Source organism: Mobula hypostoma, chromosome 8, assembly GCF_963921235.1.
Source record: "Mobula hypostoma chromosome 8, sMobHyp1.1, whole genome shotgun sequence".
Taxonomy (NCBI): domain Eukaryota; kingdom Metazoa; phylum Chordata; class Chondrichthyes; order Myliobatiformes; family Myliobatidae; genus Mobula; species Mobula hypostoma.
In genome coordinates this window covers 35,543,245-35,569,204 of record NC_086104.1, presented here as the reverse complement: position 1 = coordinate 35,569,204, position 25,960 = coordinate 35,543,245, and the positions used below count along the sequence as shown (strand labels likewise).

At 40.7% G+C, this 25,960-nt stretch overlaps 1 protein-coding gene across 1 annotated transcript in view; it reads right to left on the bottom strand.

Moving 5' to 3' along the window:
- Window positions 1-25,103, bottom strand: part of socs5a (suppressor of cytokine signaling 5a) — a 68,554-nt gene extending 43,451 nt beyond the window's left edge. Inside the window, exon 1 of the mRNA XM_063055677.1 lies at window positions 24,759-25,103. The gene's annotated coding sequence lies outside the window, so the exon portion shown is untranslated. The remainder of the gene's footprint in view (window positions 1-24,758) is intronic.
- Window positions 25,104-25,960: the final 857 nt, after the last annotated feature.

The window sequence follows — 25,960 nt, the reverse complement described above, 5'->3', positions numbered from 1 at the left end:
TGCCATTCATGCTATTGGGTTTCACTTTGTAGGAAGTAGTGTCTTGCAAACATTGCCAGAGTTGTCGTACATCCGATGACATCTCCAACCTCATTCGAAATTGTCTCTTCGCTCTTAAAATAGTCCTCCGCAAAACATACCTGGATTGCCAGATTTAAATGCCACAGATCTAGCCTTCAGCAGATGATGTACCTCCTAGTTCATCCACGGCTTTTGGTTTGGGAATGTACAGCAAGTCTTTGTAGGCACAAACTCATCCACACAGGTTTTAAAGCAGTCAATAACAACTGCAGCATACTCATCCAGATTCGAAGATGAATCCCTGAATACAGTCCAGTCCACCAATTCACAGCAGCCTTGTAATCGCTCCTGTGCTTCTCTTATCCACACCCTCATAGTCATCATTAATGGTGCTGCATTCTTCAGTCTCTGCCTGTACTGAGAGAGTAGTAGTACAGCCAGGTGGTCAGACTTCCCGAAGTGAGGGTGTGGAGAAGCATGGTAGGCATGCTTGATGGTGGTGTAGTAATGGTCCAGTGTGTGGTTTCGTTTAGTATTGCAAGTAATCTGCTGATAGCAATTGCTTACTGATTTTAATCAGACTGGCCTGGTTAAAATCCCCCAAATCAATGCTGAAGACGTTAGGGTCCGCTGTTTCGTGCATGTTGATCCTATTGCTCAGATCATCTAAAGCCTGAGGTGGAATGTATACCACTACCTAAATGATCCCGGATATCCCCCGTTGTAGGGAAAATAGATGGCACTTAACTACCAAATATTCCAGGTCTGGTGAGCAGCATTGGGACAGCACTGATATATTTGTGCACCAAGAAGAGCTGATCATGAAGCATACTCCTCCACCTCTGCTTTTGCGAGACTCTATAGACCTTTCCTGATGGTGTACAAAGGTCCCCTTTATTCCCACTCTGTCTCCTGGCAATCAGCCAATCCTCTATCTATGCTAGTATCCTTCCTGTAATACCAGGGGCTCTTAAGTGTATTAAACTGTACATGAATACAGTCAAATGAAACAACCTTACTCCAGGGTTAAGGTGCAAAAGCACAAATCCAACAGCCATACACAGCACAATGCACATACAAGATAGCAGTAACATACAGTTACGTAAAACAATTATTGAAGTCCACGAGTCCATGAATGCAGCAACAATCTGTAGTCAAGCATAATAGAGCTTGTCTTCTACCGAACAAACACTGGAAGGCAGCATGGACACTGTGCCACAGTCTCTAGCACCAACCCCAACACCTCTCTCCTGGACAGTTGCAAACAGGCAACATTACAGCTTGAGGACTGGTCCTTGCTATGACTGAGGCCACACAGCTTCTCCACTGTCTGTTCTGCCAATAAACCAGTGAACTGGACTTGCAGCATTCCACATTACCAACGTCCAAAAGGGTCTTGTGATCACAAGAAACGCGACTAAGACAATCACTCACTATTAAACAGTACACTGACTCTGATGCCTCTCTGTAGAAGGCAGCAACACAGTCTGCTCCGTCCAGTTTCTTCACCAGCAAGCAATTCCTTGAGGTAGACATGCAGTAAGTTCTTAATATCCAGCAGGCTCTTGTGCTTGTAAATTAGTTGGGTGGTTTCGTTCTGTGGCTCTCGCTGTCCCAGTTTTAGCTAACTTAGCACCATCGCAAACGCCCTAACCAGCTGCATCACCATCTGGTAAAGGAATTGCAAAATATTTGATAAGTCCCTACAAAGGATTGAAAGGACTTCTGAGAGGATCTTTGGGGTTTCTCTTCTACCCATCAGCAACATTTAATCAGGAGTGCTGTGTATGCAGGGCCCTCAGTAGCATTAGGACAAGAATTGTTAGGATGGGAAACAGCTTCTTACTCCAGATTGTAAGACTACTGAACACCCTGCCACCACTCAGGTCTATCACGCATGAAGCCCCAGCAGTGTTATACTGTTTACTTTTTTAGCAACTGTCGCAAATGCACCTCATTTATAAAAGGTACTTGCGGTAATATTATAGGTGTCCCCCACTTTATGAAAGTTCGCTTTACTCCACTTTGTTTTTACGGAAGACCTACATTAATACCTGTTTTCACTAACTGAAAGAAATCTGAAGAGGATTTTCACTTTTACGAAAAAAGGTGCCCACTTTAAACTTGTGTTTACCCTGAGAAAGACTACCATGACCGTAAAGCCTTGTGCGGGCAGGTGTGTGCACATGCATGTCTGTGCCATTTGTTTTCTACAAATCAGTTTTGGCTAAACCTTCCTGATTCTGATAAGTGAAACTACACTGTACATACATTATTTCTACTTTACATAAATACACAGGCTGCATATTTATCATATCATTCCTGCTTTTACTATATGTTAGTGTCATTTTAGGTTGTGTTACTTGGTAGGATATTTTTTGGGTCTAGGAACACTCAAATTTTTTCCATATAAATTAATGGTAATTGCTTCTTCGCTTTATGCCATTTCGGCTTACGAAAGGTTTCATAGGAACGCTCTACTTTCGGATAGCGGGGGAAACCTGTATGTTGTTGTGTGAACGACATGCAGTGTTGTGCACCTTGATCCAGAGGAACATTATTTCATTTGGCAGTATACATGTGTAAAGTTGAATGAATGAACTGAACTTGAGAAGTACTTGTATTAAGACATGGGATTTCAGAGTAAAGTCCAGCACCATAACAATTTTAATTCTTTTTATATAAATGGTGTCACAAAATTGATGCATTTGCCAGTCATCGTAGAGTTGAAGTGAAGTATGAGAAACAAAGTGAACCAGATGCTGAATCATAAGCATTTCTGAACAGTTACAATTGACTCCCAACCTGCATTCCTTGTTAAAAAAGCCATTTCACAATTTTTACCTACATGTCAAGAAACAAAGAGCTCAATTAGTGTGTTGATTTATTTACTTTTTCTTCCCACAGATTGAGAGATCACTTTATAATCTTGTCTCAGACATGTGGTTACTTGCAAATTCTGCAAGGGCTAATTTCTGTTACGTGAATAGCCATAAGCCAGGGGTTTCCTCTGGTGGGTACTGGAGTTTTAGTTGAACATTTAAGACAAATTGCGACATTTTTAGATAATAAGGAAATCAAGAGATAAAACACAAAAGTACAAGTGTGGGGATTTGATACAAAATTAATGTTCTGACAATGGGTCTTCAATTGAAATGCTAACTGCTTCTTTTTCCATGGATATTGCCTGACTCAACAGTTACCAATATTTTCAAGTTTTGAAATTTTAATTAAGAAGTCCCAAAGTAGTATATGATCTGATTGAAAGGATGAGCAGGTGCACGGCTCAAACCCTTGAATTCTTAAATGATCAATCCCACTATTCAAAATTACAATGTCAGCCCAATTCTAGAATTACTTTGAGGTAAACATTCTCCACAGGCGCTCAAGACAGCAACACCTCTCAATATGGCATTTGATAAATAATATTCTATAAAACAGTACAAGTCCAATAAAAAGGAAAATGATCAGATTGCACTCTCCTACTCAAGAACCAATGCAAATGTTGCAACATTGTTGAGAATAAACTACTGGTTCCCACAAGTCATCAATTCTTGATATTCAGCAACAGGTGATAAGTTTGCTGTATAAAACAGTAATTATGTAATATGAACTAGATATTAGGATAGAGGGAAAATCATTTTTAGGTTCATGACAATTTGAGAACAGCAATTTAGAGTTTTGGTTAACAGTTAGCCTACTCTTCCTTTTCAATTATCTTCAGTCTTATTTTGTTCATCAATTGCTTATGGCAGAGGTAGAATTAATGCACATTTACCCCTTATTTCAAGCAATACAATATTTCAATTTGAAGACCAAAGCAGTTCAAGTATTTACTCTCAAAACTGTCACTTGAGTATTAGATCGAATATAAAGCAAAGATTCTCATTTGATTCTGTATAACTTTCTACTTCAGAATCCCATTTAGTATCGCTAGCATGTATCATGAAATAGTTAACAGCAGTTCAAAGCAATACATAAAGAAAAATTATGTAAATCAATTACAGTATGCATATATTGAATAGATTAAAAATCATGCAAAAAGCAGAAATACCGTAAATTCCAGTGTATAAGCCAAGAATTTGGCCCTAAATTTTGGGGGGGTGGGGAGGGAGGAGGTCGGCTTATACAGTGGGTGCTAACTCGGAAGACAGGTCGTATTTATTGGCTGTTTTTGAGTCAAATACAAAAGAAAGTACAAATGCTTATGAAATCTACACAAAAGAAAAAATCTACAAAACATTGTTTCTCAATTTACTTGTACACACTGTTGTCATTAAACTCACATCTAGTGGCTGGAGCACAGACGTCAAACCACCGGGGATGACTGCAATGTCCGTATTTTCCACTTTCAATGCCGCTTTTGTCTCACCTGACAAGTGCACTCTGAACATGTCCCAGACAAGTAGCAAATTTTCTTTCCTGAAACCTTCAGGACATCAATGCCACACCTCTAACCCATTTCAAGCAACCCGCTTCATCCATCAGGTCGCGTTCTTGAATGTAAACAACACCCTGTGGGAATTTTTCTTTGTTTGGGAATGTTTTCCTCTTAAAAATCACCATCGGTGGTAGTTTGGTCCCATCAGCCATACACGTTAACACGACAGTAAAATGTTGCTTCTCGTGTCCAGTTGTTTTGGCAAGGACTATTTTCTCCCCCTTCTGATCGACAGTGCGGTTGTCAGCAAAATCAAAGAACATTGGTGTCTTGTCTATGTTACCAATCAGTGAGAACGGGTAAGAATGTGCCTTTCGATGCTTGATTACAAATGATTGGAAGTTCGTAATCTTATTCTCAAGGTCGCTCAGCAACTTCTGAGTAACTTTTATTTTTTGTCTCAACACAAGATCACGTCTATTCATAAATTGGGTGCTCCAACTTCACGTAGCTTTGAAATTCTCGCTGACCTCATGGTGTTTGTCGGCCCATTTCAACGCTTGAACTCAAATCATTTCTCTGGTAACAATGTTTCCAGGCGATCGCTGGTGATTCACCCACTAAAACGTTTTCTTCCAGTTCTGGCCACTGGCATGTTTTCCTGCGGTTTGCACATTTTGTCTTTGGCATTTCCCTCAGTGTGTCCTCTGCCTTTCTCCACTCTCTCACTTGTTTCTCGTTTACACTGAACTTCTTAGCAGCTGCAGAATTATTCGTTCCTTTAGCAAAATCAACGACCTTCAGCTTGAAGCCAGCATCATACCACACTCGTTTTAATCTTTTGTACATGGTGGTCGCAAACTCAAAACTGGGTACACGCACTGATCCCGCCACCCCGTGTTATGTTTTAACAAGATTACGACGGACACTAAATGGTTTCACGGGGGTTACATTTCAGAGGATTCTTTACCATTGGGAACCTAATCCAAAACTTCCCTCCCTGATTTATTTATTAAGAATTCACTTGTAACGCTCTACTATGTGTCGGCCTGTTTTCTTAGCAGGTACTGGTTCACACAATTTCCAGGTTCTGGATCTGGCAAAGCTGAGTACTGGCATGTGAGATCTTGTGATCTTTTCTGGTCAAATCAAAAACCTCTACAAAAGGGGTTGGCTTATACAAAGGTAACATGGAAAAAAAGTCACTTTTTTTAACCTGGAAAATGGTTGGGGGCGGTGGGGGGGGGGTTGGCTTATACACTGGAATTTATGGTATATATTAAAAAAGTGAGGTAGTGTTCATGGGTTCAATTAACACCACAAATTTGATCTACTAGATGCCTTTCCATTACAGCATTCATAAAGAACAAAGGGAAAATAATAAAGTAGGTAAAGTTCAAACAACTAGTGCTTGGGCAGAGGGACAGAATGAATCAAAAATCAGTAGAGCTACAGATCAAGATTTCAATAATCCCATTTGCATCACATTGAAGTCACTGAGGAAAGAGTGGAAGATCACCAAGGATGCCTCCAGGAGAAAAGCATGGATAAATTGTTATCGTTTTAATTCACTTTATTTAATCGAGATACGGCGTGGAATAAGTCCTTTCAGCCCTTGCTGCCTAGCAACCCCCAATTTAACTCTAGCCTAGTTATGGGACAATTTAGAACATAGAAAACCTACAGCACAACACAGGGCCTTCGGTCCACAATGCTGCGCCGAACATGTACTTACTTTAGAAATTACCTAGGGTTACCCATAAGTCCTCTATTTTTCTAAGCTCCATGTACCTATCCAAGAGTCTCTTAAAAGACCCTATTGTATCCGCCTCCACCACTGTCACAGGCAGCCCATTCCACGCACTCACCACTTTCAGCATAAAAAACTTACCCAACATCTCCTCTGTACCTACTCCCCAGCACCTTAAAACTGTGCCCTCTCGTGTTAGTCATTTCAGCCCTGGGCAAAAGCCTCTGACTATCCACACAATCAATGCCTCTCATCATCTTATACACCTACATAACCAATTAACCTACCTACCAGTAGGTCTTTGCACTGTGGGAAGAAACCAGAGAAAACCCACACTCTCATGGGGAGAACATGAAAATGAAAACGGTACTGTAAAATGTTGTGCTAACCACCACTACAATGCCACCCTTCTTTAATAGTAGAAAACTGGGACAGCCACATGAGAAAACACAAGCAGGATCAAGTCATAGGACCTCTTGATAAATTCACTAAGAATGTGACTGATCTGATGCCTCCAGTTCACTTTCCCAGCCAATTCTCACAGCCTTCATTCAATTTCTTCAAAGATTCAACATAGAAGTATTGCTGTCACCCTAATAACTAACACCTACAGCCAACCAAGACTGGAATACCAAAAGGAACTATATAAAGAAATTCAGCTGCCATCTCAATGTATCAGTACTGCCTCTATCCATTGATTATTGTTAGCAGATCAAGGCATCAAAATTGGCAGCAATCCTACTCTAAATGTTTAGCTCTGATCTCCATCCACCTGTATGCTTTGGAGGAGGTGACAAATTAGCAATTGTAGGCATCTCAAAGTACCTGGAAAATAGCAAAGCAGTTTTACAGTATCCTTCAGTTGATAGTACAAGTAAATCAACAGTCTTTTCCCAAGCCAATATTCATAAAAATCACAGACTCTCATGAATGGGTCACACTATCTGCATACTTACATGAAATCCCAAGAAGACACTACTCCAAACACAAGTCATAAAAGTTTACCAAAAGGATGAAGTAAATGCTTAAAAGCAAGTCATTATAGGGGAAAAAAAAATACAATCTTCACTTACTTATTGGAATTTTGATTTCACAACCAATCTAAACATGTCAAAGTCCTCAAAAACATTCTGGGTAACATCTCAGAGGACTCATTCAGTGCAGAGTGTACAGATCACACAAGCTTCAGCCACTGAAGGTCCCAGAGAACTAGAGAAGTAATGAGGGACAAAGAAATGGCAGACAAATTGAAGTTTTTGCATCAGTCTTCACTTAAGATACCAACAGCATGCCAGAAGTTCAAGCGTGTCCGGGGGGGGGGGGGGGGCAGAAGTGAGTATAGATGCTATCACAAAGGAGAGGATCCTTGGGAAGGTAAAAGGCCTGAAGGTAAATAAGTCACATAGACCAGATGGACTATACTCCAGGGTTCAATAAAGAGGTAACTGAAGAGTTTGTGGAGGCACCAGTAATGATCTTTCAAGAAGTAACAGATTCTGGAATACTTCCAGAGGATTGGAAAATTGCAAAAGTCACAACACTGTTCAAGAAAGGAGGGAAACAGAAGAAAGGAAATTATAGGCCAGTTAGCCCAAACTGAAAGATTGATAAGATGTTACAGTCCATTTTTAAGGATGAGGTTTCAGGGTACTTGGAGTCACATGATAAAACAGGCCAAAGTCAGCATGGTTTCCTTAAAAGGAAATCATGCCTGACAAATCTATTAGAATTCTTTGAGAAAATAACAGGTAGTATAGACAAGGGAGAGAGTCAGTGGATGTTGGTTACTTGAACTTTCAGAAGGCCTTTGACAAGGTACCACACTTCAGGTGGTGTAATAAGATAAAAGAGTCCATGGTATTAAAAAGATACTAGCACAGACAGATAATCTAACTGGCAGGAGGCAGAGTGGGAATTAGGGGATCTTTTCTGGTTTGCTGCCAGTGACTATTGGTGTTCTGCAGGGATCAGTGTTATGACCTCTTCTTTTCACATTATATGTCTTTTTTTTATATAAAGATGACAGAATTGATAGCTTTGTGGCCGAGTTTGCATACTATACAAAGATAGGTGGAGGGGCACATAGTGTTGAGGAAGCAGGGAGTCTGCAGAAGGTCTTTGAGAGAATGGACAAAGAAGTGGCATATGGAATACAGTGTAGGGAATTACATGGTCATGCACTTTAGTAGCAAGAATAAAGGCATAGACCATTTTCTACATGGGGAGAAAATTAAAAACTCAGATGCAAACGGACTCGGGTGCAGCTTGAGTCAGTGGTAAGGAAGGCTAATGCAATGTTAACATTCGTTTCAAGAGGATGAGATAATAGCAAGAATGTAATGCTGATGATTTCTAAGGCATTGGTCAGACCCTACTTGGGAGTTTTGTGAGCAGTTCTGAGCCCCTTACCTAAAAGGTGTGCTGACACTGGAGAGGGTTCAGAGGTGGTTTACAAAAATTATTCTGGGAATGAAGGGTTAATATAGGAGGAGCATTTAATGGCTCTGGGCCTATACTCACTGGAGTTCAGAAGAATGGTGAGAGGGTGGAGGAAGAGATTTAAATAGAGTGGATATGGAGAAGATGTTTCCTACAGTGGGAGAAGTCTAGGACCATGGGACACAGCCTCAGAATAGAGGAACATTCACTTAGAATAAGAGATAAGGAGGAATTTCTTAAGCTAAGGGTAGTGAATCTGTGGAATTCATTGCCACAGATGGCTGTAGAGGCCAAGTTACAGGGTATATCTAAAGCAGAGATTGATAGGTTGTGGGAAGAAGGCAGGAGATTGGGGTTAAGTGGGATAATAAATGAGCCTTGATGAGGCTGAATGGCCTAATTCTGCTCCTATGCATGTCTTATGGTCTAATATCCCTTAATAGAGTACAAATCCTAAGATCAAACATTAAACTCTGCAAGAATATTTAAATGTGAACAAAGTTTTCTTCAGACATTACAGAAGTAAAAGGAAATTTAATTCTGCTACCTCGAAGAATGTTGGATAGCCAAAATGTATCTTTACACAATACAGGTTTCCCCTGCCATCCGAAGGTACAGTGTTCCTATGAAACGGTTCGTAAGCCAAAATGTCTTAAAGCGAAGAAGCAATTACCATTTATATGCGAAAATTTTGAGAGTGTTTGCAGACCCAAAAATAACCTACCAAATCATGACAAATAATACATAAAACCTAAAATAACAGTAACATATAGTAAAAGCAGGAATGATGTGATAAATACACAGCCTATATAAAGTAGAAATACTTCTGTACAACGATTGCCTGCACAGATCTCCGTAGCGAAAATCTCACGCAAGCGCTGTTGGTATAAATGCGCTCTCCAGTAACCTTTAAACTATGAAGCTGCCAAATCTACCAAATAACACGTAAAAATACACAGCCTATATAAAGTAGAAATAATGTATGTACAGTGTAGTATCACTTACCGAATCCGGAAGACAGCTTGCCGAGCACACTGTTGATGGTGTGTTAGACTGAGTCGTCGCAGGTTGGGTGGTGCAGTGGTCCCCACCCTCCGGGCCACCGACCCGATACATTGCCGCAAAGAACGCAGCAGTAGCTGGGAGGCACACAGCACATCTTTAAGAAAAAAGCCGAAATAAACATGCTAATTAATTAGGTGCCGGCGACACGTAATTGTTGGCCCAGATCAGAGACGATGCAATCGGAAATCGGCACTGATCTGGGCTGACAATTACATGTCGGCAGCACCTAATTAATTAGCTTGTTTATTTAGGCTTTTTTCTTAAAGATGTGCTGTTTGCCTCCCGGCTACCATTGCATTCTCCGCGATTCGGTACAGTATCTGTCCAGGGGTTGGGGTAGTGGGACGCGGGGGTGTCATCTCATCGTCGATCAGGGCAGGCAGCTCATCTTCTCCTATGACTGCCTGCCTCAATGTCGAAGATCGAGGTTCGTCATCTGCTGTGGCTGATGTGGAAGGCTTGCTTGACTGCTGAGCCTCGCGCAATTTTCTATCATACAGTTGTTTGTAAGGACTCAAACCATCCTGCAAATATCCCCTAAACCTATGTACCCTTTCAAAATTAAAGTCGTACTTTATCATTGCAGCGAAAATCTCACGCAGTTGCTTCACGTTCAGTTCGCTACTGTATTCGATTATTATCCTTTCCTCTTCCAATTGCATCAGCTCTTCATCTATCGGTTCTTGGTCACGGGATGCCAAAACCTCTTCATCTTCGTCAGCTTGCACAAGCCAAACTCACTTTGTCCTTGCTTCGTTCACCACGATCAAAACGCTTAATGATGTCTAGTTTTACACTAAATGTAACACCCTTACAAGCTCTTCTAGGCTTTTCCGATACCTTAGAACTCATCTTGCTAACAGCTGCTCACAGGCACGTGTTTAAGCAATGCCGTTCCAAATCCAGGGGCAAGCGGCTGCTTGGGGCGCGCGCTGCCTTTTATCGCGCACTGATTTTTTCAAGCGCTGATTTTTTTTATTGCGTGCCGCCTTTCTTCGTAACAGTGAAAGCACCTTCTGAAAGCGAAAACAGGGTATTTATGTAGGTCTTTTGTAACAGTGAGATTTCGTAAAGCGAACGTTCGAAAAGCGGGGGACACCTGTATTCATACTCTGGATACTAAGAAAATTTAGTTTGTTGCCATTTACAAATTATGCTGTACCACAAGGTGCCCAACAACACGAAGCATACTTTGAAAGCAGCAGAAAATTCAACATGACCAACTGCATCCTCACATAGACTGGTTTCCTCAAGGGCGAGACCAGTATTGCACCATGACCATTATTCATGAAACAATTCTCAATGTAGCTGGTATTTTATTGTTCAAGCTTTTAAAATCAGTGTCAAAGTGGTCAGTACATTTACACTCTCTCCACCCCTGCAACGTCTCCCCAAAAAACAAAAAGCAGGTCATTCATTATCTAGACTTTGGTCATTTTGATCCTTGCATCAAATGTATCCATTATTACATTAATGAGTCCTAGACATGTGACAAATCACTAGTTATGAAAAGAAAAACTGCCAACTAACTCAATTGGGGCAAGGGCACAGCTTTTCATGCAGCAAAGCAGAATGTAGTCACGCGTTTCCTCATGACTGCATTTTGGCACTATTAACTTACTGAATGAAAAACTTAGTAATTAAACATATCAGACTAAAACAGGTAGATATTCAAATCCAAATTTCCTCCAAATCAGGGACCCTACAAAATTTGTTTAGCTTCAGTTTGCAAAGGAAGTCAATATCTGAGAGCAGTAGAGACATGATCTCACTTACTGCGCAGATATTAACACAAAGTAAGATTATGTAACCACTGCTTTGGATCTCTTCAAAATAGAGAACTTTCAGAGTTAATCATGGAGAGTAACTGCCTTCCTTTCCCTGTTCTCCAAGTGACTTAGTATTTTTCAGATCCAACCAGTATTCTACACATCTACTCATCTGCCCAGAAATCAGAAGCACTGCAACAAGTGATAAAGTATTTTACAATTTTCAATAAAGTGAATTGCACAATCAAAAAGTGTTGTTCTATATTTTGCTATCATCCAGAATTTATATCCTCAGCTGGGGAAGGAATGGTTGCTCTATTAATATGGCACTCCATAAAATGAGACAAGTATTCTCTTAAGTACCAAGCCAATTGTTTTATAATAGATTGTCAGGTATATGCAACTAGGTCCAATTCTAATCAATTATTTACAGCCTCACACAAGTCAGTCATACAGCAGAAACTGGCTCTTTGGCCCACCATATCCTACCAACAATCAAGTACTTAACTATACTAATTACATAAAACAGCACTTAGTGCATAGCCATTTATGTCATAGTGATTAATATGCTCATTTAGATACACAAACATGGTGACAGTTTCTGCCTCCGCCATCCACTCGAGCATATGGCCCATATTCCAATCAGGTTTGGTAAAAAAAATCCTTCCACAGACCCTTTCTAAACCTCTATTCCTTGCCTTCAGATTCACTTACTTACAAGTACACCAAAACAGTGAAAAGTGTAGTCTGCATTAACACCCTACACAACCTATGGATGTGCTGGAAGCAGTCCACAAGTGTTGCAACACATTCCTACACGAACATAGCATGCCCACAATGTTCAGCATTAAATCATATGTCCTCTGGTATTCAGACATCCCTGAGGAATGCTTATACCTCTATATATGCTCCTCAAACTGCTGTACATCAGGCCCTTCCTCAATCCTCTATGTCCCATGAAAAACCCAGCCAGTTTCTCCTCAATTGAAAAGCTCCACCCCAAGCAACATCCTAATTAACTTTATAAAGAACTGATCTGAATACATGGCATGCAAGACAAATGTTTCACTGTACTTTGATACATGTAACAATAATAACCCAGTTTTACACCCAGCAACACATGCTAGAGAGGCCAGAAATAGGTGGACTGTACAAGTGAATAAGTGGCTAAAGAGCTGATGCAAGAGGGAAGGCTTCCAACAAGCTACACCCAAATTCAAGCAAGACCAACATCCTTGTGATAAGGTTGGCCGGTACTACCCGTGAGTATTTAAACTAGTGTGATGAGGTTTTAGGAACCAGAACATTAGGTCAGCAGGTGGAATGATCAAAAAGCTATAGGTCAAATGTAACAGCAAAAACAGGTAGGGCCAGGATAATGAACACAGCAGGAATAATAGTTTAAACTGTATTTAAATATAATTAATATAACAGGCAAGGCTGATACACTTATAGCCTGGATTAGCACATGGAAGTACAATGTTGTAATTACAAAAACTTGGTTGAGAGAATGGCTGAATTGGCAGCTCCATATCCCAACATACAGATGTTTGAGACATGAGAGACTGATGCAAAAAGTTGGGAAGTTACATTACTGATCAGGGTAAGTATCACTGCTGCACTAGGTTTTAGTGAGGCCCTATAATAGAATTTAGGAATAAATAATCATTCTGATGCAGTTATACTGTCAGCCCCCAAGTAACCAAACATGCAGGCAAAACAGAAAGATGGAAAAAGTACAGAAGTTATTGCAGCAGGTGATTTTAAACTTCCCTAGTACTGACCGGGACGTCCTTACTGCCAAGGGCTCGAAAGGGGCAGAGCTCATTAAGTGTATCCAAGTAGGTTATTGAAACAATATGTAAATAGCCAAAATATAAATGGGGCTACAGTAAATTTTGGGGAATGAGCCTATTCAGAAGATCAAAGTTTTCCACTGTCATAATCGCGTAAGTTTTAAGTTAATTACAGAAAGACATGTCCTCAGGTGAAAGTACTGAAACAAGAACACCATATCTGAAATGAATCTTTTGAAGGTTTGTTGATTGGAAATTAGAACCTGTGATGATGAAACACAAGAATGGCAAGTTTCAGGAGCCTTGAATAACAAGAACATTGCTTAATAAAAAAAAAATGCATATGCAAGGCTTAGGAAGGTGATATTAGACACACCTTGAGGATTTTAAAGTAAGATGGAAAAAATTTACTCAAGAAATTGAGAAAGCAAAAAGGATATGTCCTTGGCAAGGATTAAGGAGAACCCCAATATATTTTTACTTTTATTACAAGCAAGCCTACCCGAGGACACTTATGCATGGAGCATGGGAAAGTGTGCGAGGATCTTAATGAGCATTTTGCACTTTTAAAAATGAGATACAGCACACAACAGGCTCTTCCAGCTCTGAGCCACACCTCCCAGCAATTCCCCCCCCCCCCACAATTTAATCCTACTCTAATCACAGGATAATTTACAATGACCAATTAACCTACAAACTGATATGTCTTTGGACTGTGGGAGGAAACCAGAGCACCTGGAGGAAACCCACGCAGTCACAGGGCACACATACAAACTCCTTATAGGCAGTGGTGAGAATTGAACCCTGTACTGTAAAGCGCATGTTAAACACTATGCTACCATGCCACCCATGCATGTGCTTGTGCCAGAGGGATGTAGATAATGGTGAGATTAGGAAGGGATGTTTTGATATTCTGCAGCAACAAAGGTGGTGGTGTTGGGGTTGGGTTTTACAAAGTACATTAAGGTGGACATGACAGGATCTATCCCAGAATACCAAGGTACCAAGGTATCAAGGGAAGCAAGGGAGGAGATTGCTTGTTCCTTGACACCTCTTTAGGCATGGACAAGATGCCATGGACAAGAAGTATGGGATACAGAGAGATAATGAGAACTAAGTTAAGGGAGTTGGGTGTGTAGGAATTCACATTAAAAGGGTTGCTGGGCATGGGTGAGAGAGCACAAGTCCGGGTATTTTTAGCATTTTTAAGGGGTACAGGGTTTTTTTTTTATAGGATATGACGGATAAACAGGAATAGGGTACTAGGATGGTCAAAGATGTGAGTGTGAGTGTGAGTGAAGGGATTTAGAATATATGTCTAGTGCACATTCCGGAGCAGAGGGTGGCGGTAATGCACCATTAAGCTGGATGCCAACTGCCGTAACACAAGATACAGACAGACAGATGCCAAGATAGGAGAATGACTAATGTTGATCCATCGTTTACAGGAAACTGGGACAAACCTGGAATCATACACCAGTGAAGCTTGTAGCAGTAGTAGGGTTTTCTTTTAAAAAAAAAGATTTTTAGGGATAGTCACTCACATTTGGAAAGGTTGTCAAAGGATATTGCAGGATGTACATCCGTTGGAATTTTTGTCAGAACAATGCCAAATGCAGTTTATTCCAGGTAGGTGTTTGGTGTTGTATTTTGGGAGGTAATTGGCAGGACTCTTATGAGCACTGACATACACTGTCCTTGGGGTGCAAGTCTACAGCTCCCTGAAAGGCCATAGGGTAGTAAAGATGGCTGATGATATATATGTCTTCATTTGGGGTATTGAGCATAAGTTTGGAAATCATGTTGCAAATGTGCAGTTTTGGTTTGTTTACATTTGGAATATTGTGCACTGTTCTGGTTGCCATCCTATAGGCGGGACCTGGAGGCTCTGTAGAGGGTGCAAAAGAGATTCATCAGAATGTTGTCTGGAATGGTTTGTCCTAGCTGGAAGAAGAGGTTGGACAAACAGATCGTTTTCCCTGGAGCATCGAGTTATGAAACAGATTGGGAAGATAGTCTTTCTACCCCTGTGGCACAATTTCCAAATACTAGAGGATCAGCTTTTGTTTGCGGGGGGGGGGGGGTGGAAGAAGGAGAAGAAGGAGGGAGGGAAGATTAAATGAGATTTGAGGGGGAAGGTATTTAGAGAGTGGTAGGTGTCTGGAAATTGATATAACATTTAAGGGGCATTTAACTACACATAAATGGGCAGGAAAGAGTAACATTGATATGATGGTACGTGGAATTGGTTACATTTGCATTGGCACAGATGAAATGGGCCTATTATACTTGTGTTGTACTTTTCTATCATCTATATTGCAATATTCCAGCTAACCAATGGTTGATACAAGTTGTACCATAAACACAAAATTTGACATGACAGCTGTCAGATATTCCCCAAAATCAGTGTAAGGGAGAATGATATTATAAACCAAAATTCAAGTGTACTTAAGCTGGTGTTGGGAAACTTTAACCAGGAATGCACTATAGCATGATTTTGGAGACCCACTGCTGGGAAGAGGTTGATGGAGTGCAGTGTTGAAGGAAAGTTAGAAGAAATCTGTAGAGTTTTAACTTCACTGTATCTAAGAACCCAGCCTAGAGAGTAACTAGTGTGGTTCATGGGGAAAGAAACTGTTTACAGGGCAAGCTCATGGAATAAATTTCTTGATATTCTTGTATTTTCAAGCAGTGCCACAAATACACTACTGACTTTCTGGTTTTCTGAGCCCAGAAAATCTGGCCAACACACTTTATAAATAAAAGCCTTGTTAAAATGGAAGCATGCAACTAGATTAATACGTTTTTCTCTCTGACCAATTCTTAGACAGACCTCTTCACAGGTGATACAAGAAATGGACAGAGTCAAGCTGGGTACTCTGACAGTTAACATTTAATTACCATTGAACCAAAACCTTCTTGCATTCATAAATTAAAACTGAACTAACTACACTGGTAGTTGAACTTCAAGACATATCATTTAAAAATGTTAGAACTGTCCTACCCAACTATAAAAATTAACTGAATAAAGAATTGTGAAGATGATTCAAGAATTATGGAAAGCTTGTGGGGGGAAAAAAAAAGTTGAAGACAACACCTCAAGCTATAACACTGCTGACCTCAAATAGCACCAGAAGTACAAAACCAACATGCAACTAGAATATATACATAAACGGAGGATTCCAATTACTACCACTTTCTCCATTTCCACCTGCCTCCAGCATCTTGTTTCTCCAGGCACAATCAATGTTCTCTTTAAAGCCCAGATTAATAAAAGATAAAGTTCAAAGTAAATTTACTATAAAAGTACATATGTCACCATATACAACTGAGATTCATTTTCTTGTGGGAATAAACAGCTTTATTTATCACAAAAATGAAACAAATGTCAGAACCAAGTTCTTTACACAGTGTGGTGGGTGCATGGAACACCCTGCCAGGGGTGGTGAAAGAGGCTAATAAATTAAGGGCATTTAAGAAACACTTGGATAGGCACATGGATGAAAGAAAAATGAAGGATTATGCAAGAGAAGGGTCAGATTGATCTCAGAATAGGTTAAAGGGTTGGCACATTGTAGGCCAAAGAGGCTGTGCTCCATGCTGTAACACTCCATGTGCCATGTAATGCACCATTTGCGTCGTCAGTGATTATGCTGGGCAGCCCTCGAACGTCACCACAAATTCCAGCGCAAACCTAGCTTGCCCACAACTCACCACGCTGAATGATACCTCTGTGGAATGTGGGAGAAACACAGCACAGGGAGGCAACCCACGAGATAAAAGGAAGAATGCTCCAAGTCCTTGCAGAAGCAGTGGGAAACAAATCCTGCTGTTACAGCTGCCACTGTAAAGCAATGTGCTAGCCACTACACTACCATTCCTACCATGACTTTCTTGTATCTGAAATCATTGCTCTTATAACTGCAGTTCGGTGGAGAATACCTGTATGTTGTTACATATTTCTACAGTTAGCTAACATTTCAGGAGGAAATTTAGGAATCTGTTGACCATGATCAGACTTAAAGGGAGGGTAATGTTTTTAACTTCTCAATCCTTTCATAAGTCATGTCTTGCAGATGTAAAATAAATAGAATAATTCTTGGTCTTAGTTCTCCCACACCCCACCGAAGAACTTTAGCTATCAAAATTAATGTATAAAAGGGCTCAATTTGTGCCTGTATTTACACAAAATGGTCAGGAAGCATTTAAATTTGCTTTAGGAAGACACCAACAATATCAGGAATTTATTGCCAGTCACAAATTGCCCTTAGATAGAAACATAGAAAAAAGGTGCAGGAGTAGGCCATTTGGCCCTTCGAGCCTGCACCACCATTCAGTATGATCATGGCTGATCATCCAACTCAGAACCCTGTACCAGCCTTCCCTCCATACCCCCTGATCCCTTTAGCTACAGTGGCCATATCTAACTCCCTCTTAAATATAGCCAATGAACTGGCCTCAAACAGGAATTCTGCAGATGCTGGAAATTCAAGCAACACACATCAAAGTTGCTGGTGAACACAGCAGGCCAGGCAGCATCTGTAGGAAGAGGTGCAGTCGACGTTTCAGACCGAGACCTTTCATCAGGACTAACTGAAGGAAGAGTGAGTAAGGGATTTGAAAGTTGGAGGGGGAGGGGGAGATCCAAAATGATAGCAGAAGACAGAAGGGGGAGGGATGGAGCCAAGAGCTGGACAGGTGATAGGCAAAAGGGATACGAGAGGATCATGGGACAGGAGGTCCGGGAAGAAAGACAAGGAGGGCAAACTGATGGCATGAACATCGACTTCTCTAACTTCCGCTAAGGCCCCACCTCCCTCTCGTACCCCATCTGTTACTTATTTTTATACACACATTCATTCTCTCTCTCCTTTTTCTCCCTCTGAGTATACCCCTTGCCCATCCTCTGGGTCCCCCCCCCCCGGTCTTTCTTCCTGGACCTCCTGTCCCATGATCCTCTCGTATCCCTTTTGCCTATCACCTGTCCAGCTCTTGGCTCTATCCCTCCCCCTCCTGTCTTTTCCTATCATTTTGGATCTCCCCCTCCAACTTTCAAATCCCTTACTCACTCTTCCTTCAGTTAGTCCTGACGAAGGGTCTCGGCCTGAAACGTCGACTGCACCTCTTCCTACAGATGCTGCCTGACCTGCTGCGTTCACCAGCAACTTTGATGTGTGTTGAATGAACTGGCCTCAACTGTTTCCTGTGGCAGAGAATTCCACAGATTCACCACTGTGTGAAGAAGTTTTTCCTCATCTCGGTCCTAAACGGCTTCCCCTTTATCCTCAAACTGTGGCCCCTCGTTCTGGACTTCCCCAACATCAGGAACAATTTTCCTGCATCTAGCCTGTCCAATCCCTTTAGGATTTTATACGTTTCAATAAGATCTCCCCTCATTCTTCTAAATTCCAACGAGTATAAGCCTAGTCGATCCACTCTTTCATCATATGAAAGTCCTGCCATCCCAGGAATCAATCTGGTGAACCTTCTTTGTACTCCCTCTATGGCAAGGATGTCTTTCCTCAGATTGGGGGACCAAAACTGCACACAATACTCCAGGTGTGGTCTCACCAAGGCCTTGTACAACTGCAGTAGTACCTCCCTGCTCCTGTACTCAAATCCTCTTGCTATAAGTGCCAGCATACCATTTGCCTTTTTCATCATCTGCTGTACCTGCATGCCCACTTTCAATGACTGGTGTATAATGACACCCAGGTCTCGTTGCACCTCCCCTTTTCCTAATCGGCCACCATTCAGATAATAATCTGTTTTCCTGTTTTTGCCACCAAAGTGGATAACCTTCACATTTATCCACATTAAATTGCATCTGCCATGAATTTGCCCACTCACCTAACCTATCCAAGTCACCCTGCATCCTTTTAGCATCCTCCTCACAGCTAACACTGCCGCCCAGCTTCGTGTCATCTGCAAACTTGGAGATGCTGCATTTAATTCTGAGTACCCTCATGAAGAGTACCCTCTATTTCCTCAGAAGATACTTCCATAATGCTATCAGGTAGGGAATACTGATTTAGACTCAGTGATAATGATAAAACTGTTATACATTTCCAAGTAAAAACACATGCACAACTTAGAAGAGAACCTGAGGATAGTAATGCTGCTACATGGTTGAAGCTCTTGTTTCAGTCTAGCAGGTCAAGAATTAATATTTCATGTCATTAGTATTCGAGCATTATATTTTGGATATTCAGCATCAACAGGTATTTGATTGGATGGTGCTCAGCTGCACACAAAATGTTGGAGAAACTCAGCCATCAGGTAGCATCTATGGTGAGAAATAAACAGAAAAGGAAAGGATGTTCCAAGCAGAAGCCAGAATAATGTGAAGAACAAGCTGGCAGGTGTAAGGTGAAAACAGGTGAGGGGGGAAGGTGGTATGAAGTAAGGAGCAGGGAGATGATAGGTGGAAGAGACAAGGGGCCAAAGGAATCAGGAGAGAATAGCAGACCATGGAATAAAGGGGAGGAGACACACCAAAGGGAAGAAATGGATAGCTGAGAACAGAAGGGGCAAGAGAACCAGAATGGGGGAAAGGGAGAGGTGTAACCTGAAGTTGAGAAATCAAGACCAATGCCATACCTGGTCGGAGGCACCCAAACAGAATATGAAGGGTTACTCATTCAACCTGTGTATGGCCTCCGTGGCAGTGAAGTTGTCCATGGACTAACATGTCAAAAATAGGAATGGGAAGTCAAAGTCACTCTTACCCATCTTTTTTCTCCAGTCCTGCTGAAGGGTCTTGGCCCCAAACATCCACTGTACTCTTTTCTATTGATGCTGCCTGGCCTGCTGAGTTCCTCCAGCATTGTCTGTGTGTTGCTTGAATTTCCAGCATCTGCAGGTTTTCTCATTTTTGACTGGTTTACCAGATAAAGTGCGATTAATTAAGTATCCTTTATAAAGTTAAAGACAGCATAAAGGAAAAGAAAGCAGCTAAGAGTTGAGAGAAGTTAAGAGGATTGAGAAACTTAAAAACCAACAAAAGACAACTAAAAAGGCCATAAAGAGAGAATAGATGAAATATGAAGGGAAGCTAGCCAATAACGCAAGAGGATACCAGAAGTTCTTTCACATAAACAGAGTAAGAGGCAAGAATGGCTATCAGACCACTGGAAAATAACACTGAAGAGGTAGCAAGGGAAGACAAAGAAATGGTAGACAAACATATTAAGTATTTTACATCAGTCTTCACTGAAAAACACTGGCAGTATGCCAGAAATTTGAAAGTGTCAGGAGGCAAGAGTGAGTGTAGTTGCTATTACTAAGGAGGGGCTTGGGAAGCTCGAAAGGTCTGAAGGAAGAGAAGTCACCTGAACCAGGAGGATTAAATTCCAGGGTTTTGAAAGGTGTAGCTGAAGAGATTGTGGAGGAATTAGTAGAGATCTTTCAAGAATTACTTAGAATTATCAAGAGTACTAATCACCAAGAATTAAGGGAGGCAAACAGAAAGGAAATTATAGGTCAGTTAGGCCAACTTCAGTGGTTGGGAAGATGCTAGAGTCAATTAAGGATGAGGCTTCAGGCTACTTGAAGGTGCATAATAAAACAGGCCAAAGTAATAACAGTTTCCTTAATGGGAAATTTTGACAGACAGCGAGAGTCAGTGAATGTTATTTACTTGGGTTTTCAGAAGGCCTTTGACAAGGTGCCACACGAGGCTACTAAACAAGATAAGGGTCCATGATATTACAGGAAAGATGGATAAAAGATTGGCAGGAGGCAAAGATTTAGAATAAAGGGGGCATTTTCTGGTTGGCTGTTGGTGACTAGTGGTAATCTGCAGGGATCAGTGTTTGGACCCCCTTTTTTAATGCTAAATGTCAATGATCTGTACGACAGAATTGACAGCTTGGTTGCAATGTTTGCAAACAATACAAAGTTAGGTGGAGGGGCAAGTAGTATTAAGGAAGCAGGGAGTCTGTATAAGGACTAGTCCTAGACAGATTGGGAAAAACCCAAAATAAGGGTATCTTAGGTGTTCTATCATGGAAAGCCTCATTGAGAACAGTGCAATGGAGATAGAAGATACAAGAAAAGGGAATAGCACTTTTTACAGTGATAGGGTGGGAGGAGATGTCTCTTTAGCTGCTCTCAAAGCAGCACAGTCATCCAGGCAAATTGACAATATTTCAGCAGGTTCTTGATACAAATCTTGTAGATGGTAAAAATGCAGGTGAAGGGAACAACTTGGCTCAAAATACCAGGCATTTAACCTGATCTTTTAGCGACTGTACTATCTGGCTATTCTAGTCAGAAATCTGGTCAGGGGGTGATTCTCCCAAAAATGCTGGGTGACAATTTGGTCACAGTCATGCCACAAATCAAGTTAGGGGTTAAACTTGAAGACAGGAAATGCCTGACACTTGTGCCATGAATATTAGCTGCCACTAATCAGATGGCTGTCCAGGTCTTGCTCCAACAAAGAACTGCTTAATTTGATGAAGTTTTGGAGATAGAATTGAACACTGTTCAACCAGCCCTACTTCTGACCTCATGCTGGAAGAACGGTCACTGAAGCAACTGAAGATAGTCGAGCCCATGCCACTTAATTGAAGACATTCAGTAACTGCTAGATAGAGAAATTACTCAACAGCAAGCTCTCTCAAACTGCAAAGCTATGCAATTCATTTTTACTAGTTATGGCTGAGTTAAATTGCAACCAGAGCCATCTCTTTAAAAAAAATTCAACAATACAGTAATACTTTGAAAAGCAAGTTATATATGGGGCAATGTTCTGAGAAAAGGCCTTTTGACTTCCTATGGACAAAATGCTATTAGTGAAGGAGCAAATTGTGATTGAACCATAATCTTAAACACTGGGGTTATGGGATTGATCATAAAAAATGCTTAATTTTATAATATTTTCCATTTATTCTGGAGATTTACTAATAAGATCTCAAAGGAAATTTAAATTAATGTTGTAGCATTTTATTAGTTACCCTCATCAACAGTGGATTCAGTGATTGAGTAACAACTCATCCAACGTCTTTAAATGGATGAGAGCTGCAAAGGAATAGTACCCCATCCCACCAGGTATAATTACACTTTAAGTAAATATGAAACTAGAAACATACTGTCAATTTCATATTTTCAACAGGTTATTCATCCTTAACTTATTTGAGTTTTGGATAATGAGCCAGGTAAAGAAGAAATGCAGCTTCTACATCATATACATGGCCAGGAAAGACCCAGAATCAATCCAGGTCAATGCTGAATTAGTTCATCTTAAATAAGGTCACTATATTTGGAATCCTACCCTGTGTTGGTTCCACTTATGAGTGCAGCCTACTGCTCTCCTGATAATAAGTATATTTATACAGCACCTTAAATATCCCATGACTGTACCTAGGTAAAGAATTAAATGGCACATCTCCCAATAACATTGAGTGTTGACATTAATTTTGCTAAGAGTCACATAATAAATTTGATACAAATGTGACCACCTTGTGAGGCTCATATTTTAAAAGTTTTGTCTCATAAGATATGGCACAATAAAGCCATTTTCATTATCAACTGAAAGTGCATGAAATTTGGGGATGTTTATTGATTCTGGTTATAAAACTGTGGTGACATTTAATGTTGAACTTTGTGTCAGTAATGTATCAAATCTCCACAGAATTCAAAAGTAAGTGTAGGCTGGTTTTAAAGTTGGCATATCCCCTTCCCAATACACACCCGAAAGACAGATCAGTGAGTTGGGGTGGATGAAATCAAGGCAGTATTAAATTAAGCACATAAAGAGAGGAATCTTCACAGGCTTAATTTAATATTGTCAAAGTAGAGACACGGCTTTCAGAGGATCCAATAATACAGCAATAAACTCAGTAACAATTATTCCAAATCTTTAGACTTACTCCAGACAAATGTAGGAACAGGGCCATTCATATCAACCACCACTCCTTAACATCAAGCTTTGGCTAAGTGATGAGTCATAAAGCAATGGGTTGAAATTCCACGAAATTCCACTCCAGGATGTGAGCTAATAATTCAGACTAAAGATTTCTGCAGTGCTGGGAGGGTGTTCCATTCACAAAGGGGCAATCTATTGAACAAAATATCAATCACCAGTCTAACACCTCCAAATGAATACAAACGGTCGGATGGCATTATGCAAAGGACAGAAAGCTCTCGTCAATTTGCACAATATTAACTTTCAACCAATAGTAAATCTGATCATTTACATCTGTTGGAGTTTGTGAAGGAAACATCCTTTGCAAGTGGCAATTTAGAGTGAGTAAATGTCTTTGAAAGCTCATTCTAAAAGTTTCTCTATGAAACATCTATAAAGTCATATTTACTAAAATGAATTATGTTAATAAATGTGGCAAAATATCAAATAATATTTCCATATTCTGTCCACAAATCATTATTTAGTTTGAACACATACAAAATTTAGAATAGTGCTTACTGAAGGCAAATTATTTGCCTTCTTGAAGAAAATTACAAATTTCATTTAATTGCAGTCTCATGAAAATGCACTGCTTAAAGTATTAGTTATACAAAAACGTATATTCAGTAATGTAGTTACACATCAGGTCTTAATACAGGCATTTGGGGTAATTTTTAAATTTCACTTAAGATACTTACAAATACGCTGAAATACCCAATAAAATTCTCAAACTGAGATGTGAAACCTGATTTTTTTTTCCATGGAGACTTCAATAAAGCCATTTTTTAAGAGCTCAAGACAAAGTACAGACATAAGATTTTGTCAAATAAGCACCATATTTTAGTCAATTCAAATATTGAAATGGCAAAAATCTGACTAAGCAAATATTTTACAACTTAAAGGTATTCTGAACAATACTATCAATTCCTGCCCGTTAGACTAATGCAGTTTTAACTCCATCATAAAAAAATCCTAAGAAAACGAAATTGCCCCAGTTAAATGTACTCTCATCCACATTTAAAGCATTTCAAACTACATTAAAAATAAACTACTTTTTTGGCGGTATCAATTTTTTTTCCAGGCTTTGACTCCATTCCAAATAATGAGTATTAAAAAAGGGGGGGGGGGAGAGAAGAAGCGGGAGGAGGGAGAAATAGATGGAATCGCACTTTTATAGATTCATCTTTACCTTCCAACCATGATTGGGTACACAATACTGAAGAACACTGACAGCTATAAAGAGGAATTAAGAGTTATCAATAGGTGACAGACGAGGGCTATTTTCTGGGAGAAAGGGAAAGAATACATATGCCATAGTCAAAAGCGTATAAAATGATAACATTTATCTACATTAAATCTGAAAGCCATGTGCTAGCCCGACTACTTAACAGAAGTCAAATATCCCGTCTGTACCTCCTGAGCCTCCAGAAAATGGTCTGAAGAAAGACCTTATTTCGTCGCTCACCCTGCCGATGCGGTCCAATACATGCGGGAGGTTAAAGGGAACATGCATTCCTGTCGTGCGGATTTACACTTTCAACCAGTTTTAATGTAACACTGATATTTCGAAGATTATTTTGTCAGAAGATGCCCTTTGTGAATACAGGCACGGATTGTATTCATTTACCTCAGCTTATCCACAGAAGCACCACTTCCAGGAACATCGCAGCCCGCCAGGGAGCAGAAACAAAATGAAGGAGGGTTTTCGCCTGTGGAGAGAACCGGGAACTCGGCTTGAACGGGAAAGGGGGGGAAAAAAAGGGAAGGCCGCCGACAAACCAGTTCCACCACCCCGCCCTGGCCTGGCAGCAACCGGGTGAAGATTCCACGGAGGGGATGGGGAAAGCTGACAGTCCGCGGGGCACTCCGGCCGTTGCTCCCCGCTCCTACCCCGGCCGCAGATCGACGGCAACCAAAATCCACCCGAGGGGAGGAAGGAGATTGATGGGAACGTGACCACCCTAACCTGCTGGCGGAAACTCCATGACGACGAGAGATTGACGGCGCCGCCCCACCACTGGGAAGGCGCCTATGTGGAGGCTCATAGCAACCCGGCAGCCAATGGGAGGTAGGGTGGGATGAGGGGCGGGGTGAGCAGGGCAATAGATGCGTAACAATCCTTTGAGCTCAGTCTCTCACTCTCTGCCCCCGCAACATCCAGGTGTCTGCAACGAGGTCCAAAACTCGTTGAGTGCCAGCAAGAACCTAGGTTACGGAAAAAAGGCAGACAGCCATCATTAGCACATAATGATATTTGCATAATTCATGAAACCAACAGAGACTGTGATTACATAAAGGCCCATTCTAGACATAGAATATTCTTACATTTTACCTCAAAATATCAGCGACCACCTCATGATAATGAAGTAGTTCAAATTAAAAAGCCATTTTTGGATTTCAATGGCTAGCTATATAAAACAATACGATATACAAATTGACAATTCTAGAATTAAATTTGGTTACTTGGATTTAAAACCATTGTTTTGTAAATCATTCGAAAGTTGCATTAAAATTGTTTGCCAATTATGAATACATTGACTTGATTTTATCTGAGACTCACATGAAATATCTCGTGCAGAATTACTTGAAGGGTTGTTAATCTCCCAGTCTCTCATAGTCAATGCTTGCTGACCCACATTGGTATTTAGTAAAACAATGCCCTTGTCCAACTCCAGGAGCATTGGGAAGTAGGGGTGAGGAGAATAGGTTTAGTGGGTTGACTTTTTTCACTGTTCTATTCAGTTCTCCAGTGACAGATCCACCAATTTACAACTAGCTAGTCCAAGACCTACAGGAACAGAAAAATAGCAGCTGTCTCCTTTATATTGT